The sequence below is a fragment of the Vicia villosa genome, unplaced genomic scaffold, assembly GCF_029867415.1.
Source record: "Vicia villosa cultivar HV-30 ecotype Madison, WI unplaced genomic scaffold, Vvil1.0 ctg.000672F_1_1, whole genome shotgun sequence".
In the NCBI taxonomy this organism is placed as follows: domain Eukaryota; kingdom Viridiplantae; phylum Streptophyta; class Magnoliopsida; order Fabales; family Fabaceae; genus Vicia; species Vicia villosa.
This window is the reverse complement of record NW_026705298.1, coordinates 205,218-211,783: the sequence shown is the minus strand read 5'-3', so window position 1 is coordinate 211,783 and position 6,566 is coordinate 205,218.

Here is a 6,566-nt window from a genome sequence, read left to right as displayed (position 1 = left end):
TCAATTAAGTGACACTGGTTATGACATAATCTTCAATAAAAAGTCTTACAAGGCTGTAAGTCAGAAGGATGGCTCAATCCTATTTACAGGCAAGAGAAAGAACAACATTTACAAGATTAATGTTCAAGATCTTAAGAATCAGAAGGTAACTTGTCTTATGTCTGTTAGCAAAGAGCAATGGGTCTGGCACAGAAGATTAGGCCATGCTACTTTAAGAAAGATCTCTCAGATTAACAAACTAAATCTGGTCAGAGGACTCCCAAATCTGAAATATAAATCAGATTCTCTTTGCGAAGCATGTCAGAAGGGAAAGTTCTCCAAACCTGCATTCAAGTCTAAGAATGTTGTTTCTTCCTCTAGGCCGCTAGAACTTCTGCACATTGATCTGTTTGGCCCAGTCAAAACAGCATCTGTCAGAGGTAAGAAATATGGATTAGTCATCGTAGATGACTATAGTCGCTGGACATGGGTAAAGTTCTTGAAACACAAGGATGAGTCTCATTCAGTGTTCTTTGACTTCTGCACTCAGATTCAATTTGAGAAAGAATGTAAAATCAGAAAGGTCAGAAGTGATCATGGTGGCGAATTTGAGAACAGATTCTTTGAGATTTATTTCAAAGAAAATGGTATTTCCCATGATTTCTCTTGCCCAAGAACTCCACAGCAAAATGGAGTTGTAGAGCGAAAGAATAGGACTCTACAAGAAATGGCCAGAACCATGATCAACGAGACAAATATGGCTAAGCACTTTTGGGCAGAAGCAATAAATACTACGTGTTATATTCAGAATAGAATCTCTATAAGACCTATTCTTAGTAAGACTCCCTATGAATTGTGGAAGAATAGAAAGCCCAACATTTCATATTTTCATCCTTTTGGATGCATTTGCTATATTATGAACACTAAGGATCATCTGAGTAAGTTTGATTCTAAGGCACAAAAATGTTTCCTTCTTGGATATTCTGAACGCTCAAAAGGCTACAGAGTATACAATACTGAAACATTGATTGTTGAAGAATCAATTAACATCAGATTTGATGATAAGCTTGGTCTTGAAAATCCAAAGCAGTTTGAGAATTTTGCAAATATTGAAGTTTGCGACTCAGAAGCTGAAGAACCTAGAAGCAAAGGATCAGCAGATCAAGTTGCTGCTTCTTTAGAGAATCTCAGAATTTTTGAAGAACCAACTATCAGAAGATCTTCCAGACTCACCTCTGCTCACTCAGAAGATGTCATTCTTGGAAAGAAAGAAGATCCTATCAGAACCAGATCATTCCTTAAGAACAATGTAGAAGGTCAATTAGGTCTTGTTTCTCTGATCGAGTCAACTTCTGTTGATCAAGCTCTAGAAGATGCAGACTGGATAATTGCCATGCAAGAAGAACTTAATCAGTTTACAAGGAATGATGTATGGGATCTTGTTCCTAGACCAAAAGGATTCAACATCATTGGAACCAAGTGGGTCTTCAGAAACAAGCTAAGCGAAAAAGGAGAAGTTGTAAGAAACAAAGGCAGACTGGTTGCTCAGGGCTATAGTTAGCAAGAAGGGATTGACTATACAGAAACCTTTACACCAGTGCCCAGGTTAGAATCTATTCGCTTATTGATTTCTTTTGCCACACAACATAACATCACTCTATATCAGATGGATGTTAAGAGTGATTTCTTAAATGGTTATATAGAAGAGGAAGTGTATGTCCACCAACCTCCTGGTTTTGAAGACTCAAAGTCCCCAGAACATGTTTTCAAATTAAAGAAATCATTATATGGATTGAAGCAAGCTCCTAGAGCTTGGTATGAAAGATTGAGTTCTTTCCTTCTGAATAATGGTTTCACTAGAGGACAAGTGGATACTACTCTCTTTTGTAAAACCTTTAAGAAAGATAGTTTAATTTGTCAAATTTATGTTGATGATATTATCTTTGGAACCTCTAATGCTACACTTGGAAAGGAGTTTGCTAAGTCTATGCAGGCTGAGTTTGAGATGAGCATGATGGGAGAACTCAAGTACTTTCTTGGGATTCAAATCAATCAAACTTCTGATGGAACATATGTTCATCAAACCAAGTATGTGAAAGAACTTCTGAAGAAGTTTAATCTTTCTGAAAGCAAAAAGCCAAAACTCCTATGCATCCAACGTGTGTCCTAGGTAAGGATGAGGTAAGTAAGAAGGTAGATCTGAAGTTGTACAGAGGTATGATTGGATCTCTTTTATATCTCACTGCTTCTAGACCTGATATTTTATTCAGTGTTTTTCTGTGTGCAAGATTCCAATCAGATCCTAGAGAATCTCACTTAACAGTTGTTAAGAGAATTCCGAGGTATCTGAAAGGTACTACTAATGTTTGTTTAGTCTACAAAAGATCTAAAGAATACAACTTAGTAGGATTCTGTGATGCTGATTACGCTGGAGATAGAATTGAAAGAAAGAGTACTTCTGGAAGTTGTCAATTTCTTGGAAGTCATCTGATCTCCTGGTACAGTAAGAAGCAAGCTACCATTGCCCTCTCTATAACAGAAGCAAAATATGTTGCTGCTGCTGGATGTAGTACACAGATGCTCTGGATGAAGAGTCAACTAGAAGATTATCAGATATATGAGAGTAACATTCCTATCTTCTGTGATAATACTTCTGCTATCTGTTTATCTAAGAATCCAATCTTGCATTCCAAAGCTAAACATATTGATATTAAACATCATTTCATTAGGGACTATGTTCAGAAGGGTGTTCTATCTTTGAACTTTGTTGATACAGACCATCAATGGACTGATATCTTTACAAAACCCCTTGCTGAAGATAGGTTTAAGTTCATTCTGAAGAATATCAGTATGGATTTATGCCCAGAATGAGAAGATAAGAAGTTCTGACGTATGGATTAGTTCTGAAATGTTTTTGTTTTATCTTCTTATAAGAAGTTCTGATATTGATCAATGAGAAGTTCTATTTCTGTTATTACTAACGTTTCATTATCTAAGTTGATTCAAAATCTCTTTTAAAGCAAAACAGCTGTCACAGCTATTCCAGAAGTTGAACACGTGTTCACTCTATTTGGACAAGCATGCGTGCAGTTGATGAGACGCCACCCTAGGTAACTGTGCAAATCATTTCAAATATTACGTTATCTCTCCTAACGTCACTTTTCATTAAATGCATTTCTTTCTCATTCTGTAATCTTGTTCATTCAAACACATATTGCATATTATTTCAAATCCGTCTCTATATAAACACATCTTTATAACATTTCATCTCTTTACATTCTCTCTCTTCATTCATCGTCTTTTTCACTCGTCTCTATCTCTCTCTCTCTCTCTCTCTCTCTCGCATAAACCCTAGTTTCTAAACTGAATATCAGAGTGAATTCATGCTTTCATCCTCAAGTACTCTAAACAAAATGTCTTCTGCACATCTTGTTCAACACAAATATGGATATCATCCCTTGAAGACTTGTTCTATCCCATATGATGAAATGGAAGTTTCATGTGAAAGAATGGTGGATTTTGAAAATCTGTTGGAACATGATTTCAAAACCAAGGCTGCAATACTGGTGCAAGGTTGGTCAAACTACTTTGAAAGATTGATTGGACCAGTTTATCCTCTTTTGGTGATGGATTTCTGGACTCATGCAACAGTTACTCCAACTGCTATCATCTCTTTCGTATTAGGGCATGAAGTTGTTGTGACTGAGAAAATGATAAGGAAGCTGTATTGTCTTGATGATTCAGATGGAATCACAGTAGCTCTTCCTGGTAGAGTTGATTGGGTGAAAGTTGATAGAGAATTGTTTTCCCCTGGATCTGCATCTCATCTCACTACTTCTTTGAAGCCTTCTTATCGAGTTTGGGCTGAGATTATTCTGGGATCTATCTATCATAGAAAGCGATCACTTACTGCTACATACGTAAATCAGGATCAGAAGTATGTACTTTTCTGCATTGGAAAATGTATAAAAAGTTAATCTCTCAAACATTCTCTTTCAACATTTGAAGACAAATATTGAAGAATCAAGAGATGAAGAACGTAAGAAGAACCCAAATTTCAAGAAGAACACTATTCCTCTTGCCAGAATGATTTCAGATATTCTGATAGAAAGTGACTTGTTGGATCTTCTGAGAGCTGTTGGTTCGCCCAAGTTCTTAACTGTCATCCAAGGACGTATTCTGAATGCTCTTGATTTACAAAGGATGCAGCTGATTGAAAAGGTAACTTCTACTCCAAGAATATTTCTAGATATTCTGACTAGAAGAACTCTTGTTGTGAGTTTCTATCACATGTTCAAAGAAGAGCTAGACAAGTCTGTTAAGCGCTATTTGAAGTCATGTGTCAAGGCTCAAACTTATGTTGATTCTGTGTGGATTCGTGGAAGAACTCTTCCATCTCTGGATGAGTTGAGAAAGAAAGAACAGAAGAAGAAAGAAAATAAGTTGAAGAGAAAGGCCTCAAAAGCAGGACCTAATGCTAAGCAACCTAAGAAGCAGAAGCCACTCTATGATCCTCTCAAGGTACAATCTGATGAATACCTTGAAAAGCGTATTCATAAAGCTTTTTGTGCAGATCATCCCACCTGTTCCTCTCAGAAAAAGCCTCCTCCTTCTGAACCTCAAAATTCTTTCATCATTCCAAACAGTTACCAACCACCTCCTTCTACACAAATTCTGAACCCTCAACCACTAAATACCTTTCCCCCAACACCCTCAGAAAATTCATCTTCATCCACCTTCATCACAAATTCTCCACCTTCTTTAACCCATTATTTACCTTCAAGAAAATCCAAACCCTATTGCCTTCTGTACCCTGATTATCGTTTCACCTTTAAGCCTCCTGAACCCTCTATTGATATCTGCTTTGATCTGATCAAGCTTAAGTTCAGAACAAGGATGGAAACTTTGAAAGCTGCTCATGACTCCAAGATGGATCATGTTGCTATTCGAGGCTTATGGAATATCTTCAAGAAGGACTTTCAGATTGATGCTCTAAACATCCAGAAGAAATGCTTGGCTGAAGCACTTGGTTCTCCTGGATGTTTCTTAGAAGTTGATGATGGTAGGTACTATCATCCAATCAGAAATTGGAGATCTCTTGAAGAGAAAGAGTTTGTTGATGAGATTGAGGAAGTATAGCCTTTTGCTATGGTGGTATGGAAGCCCCAGTTTCATGTTCTGACTGGAGACTTTCAGTTTCTATTCAATTGGCTAAGGGAGAATCCCTCTGAGAAAGCACCAGATATGGTATATCCAGAAGTTGAATACCCATTTGAAGTTGCTGCTCCTACACCTCCAAGGAATCTGGCTGAGATCCTTCTGGCTCTGACAAATTCTGATTCTGATATCCCCATTCCAGAATATGCTGAAGATGCTTCTATGTCTGAAGCTGATGCTGAGACTCAAGATGCTGAGAATCATCCTGCAGAGAAACTTCCTGTTCAGGAAAATCAAGATGATGTTCTCATGATAGATGCTGCTGTTGAGCATGTTGTTCCTTTGAGCGATAGCTGTGAAGCTTCTTCTGCTGAACCTTCTGTTCTGGTGAACACTATAAAGGCTCTTCAACAGAACCAAGCTGATCTTGATTCTCGTCTGGATAAGCATGAGGAAACTCACGAGGAATTCAGATCCTTCATGAAGAAGCAAACAGAAAGCACTTCTGAGATTGAAAACCTTCTGGCCAAGATAGCTTCTAAGCTAGGCTAGTCGTAGTCTGTTGGTCTTAGTTGTTTTTTTTTGTTTTTGCATCTGTTTCTTGCATCTGCTTGTATCTTCTGATATTTTGTTGAATCAATGAAATACTATCTTCTTCTCTCATATTGTTTGTTTTTCATCTGAATCTTTTATATGTTTTTTGATGTTATGACAAAAAGGGGGAGAAACGTGATAATTGATTTGGTTTACTATATCAGTTGCTGGGATTAAGTCTCAACATTCCTAACATTATTTGCAAGTTCTATGTCTTTGAGATTTTTTGCAGGATTGAAGATATTCTGAAAAAGCTCAACATGAGAAGAAAATACATGGGGAAAAGCAATTCTATAAAGAAACATGTTCTTGGAATTTGAAGCAAGGTTAGTGCTGTGAAGCTTCAAGATCAGAAGCAAGAAGGAAGAATGTTCTGATATTATCGTAACAAAATATGCTCTAACACATTCTTATCCCTCATATGTTCTGATACATATTCTTTTTAAGAACTTATCAAAGTTTGCTCTGACAGTCTTTCTAGCATTGCTCTGATACATGTTCTTTCTTAAAAGAATGTTCTGATTTATTCATGCTCTGACTTTTGTCGTCTAGTTTGTTTTGAAACATTTCAGGATGTAAAGATGCTCTGATGATGCTCTGGTACATTCAAGAATGTTCTGATACAATCAAGCATGCTATGATTCAAGAAGAAATTCAAAGCTCTGAAGCTGTCCTGTGGAAGCAAGAAGCAGAAGCTCTGAATGTTCTGAAGTTCTTGGCAAATGTGAACGTCTCGACTGAAATGGAAAATACTCAGGGAAGTCTTTTATTTATAAATTCTTCCAGTATTTATTTCAGGGGGAGATTGTTAATCTCAGGGGGAGACATATTCACAC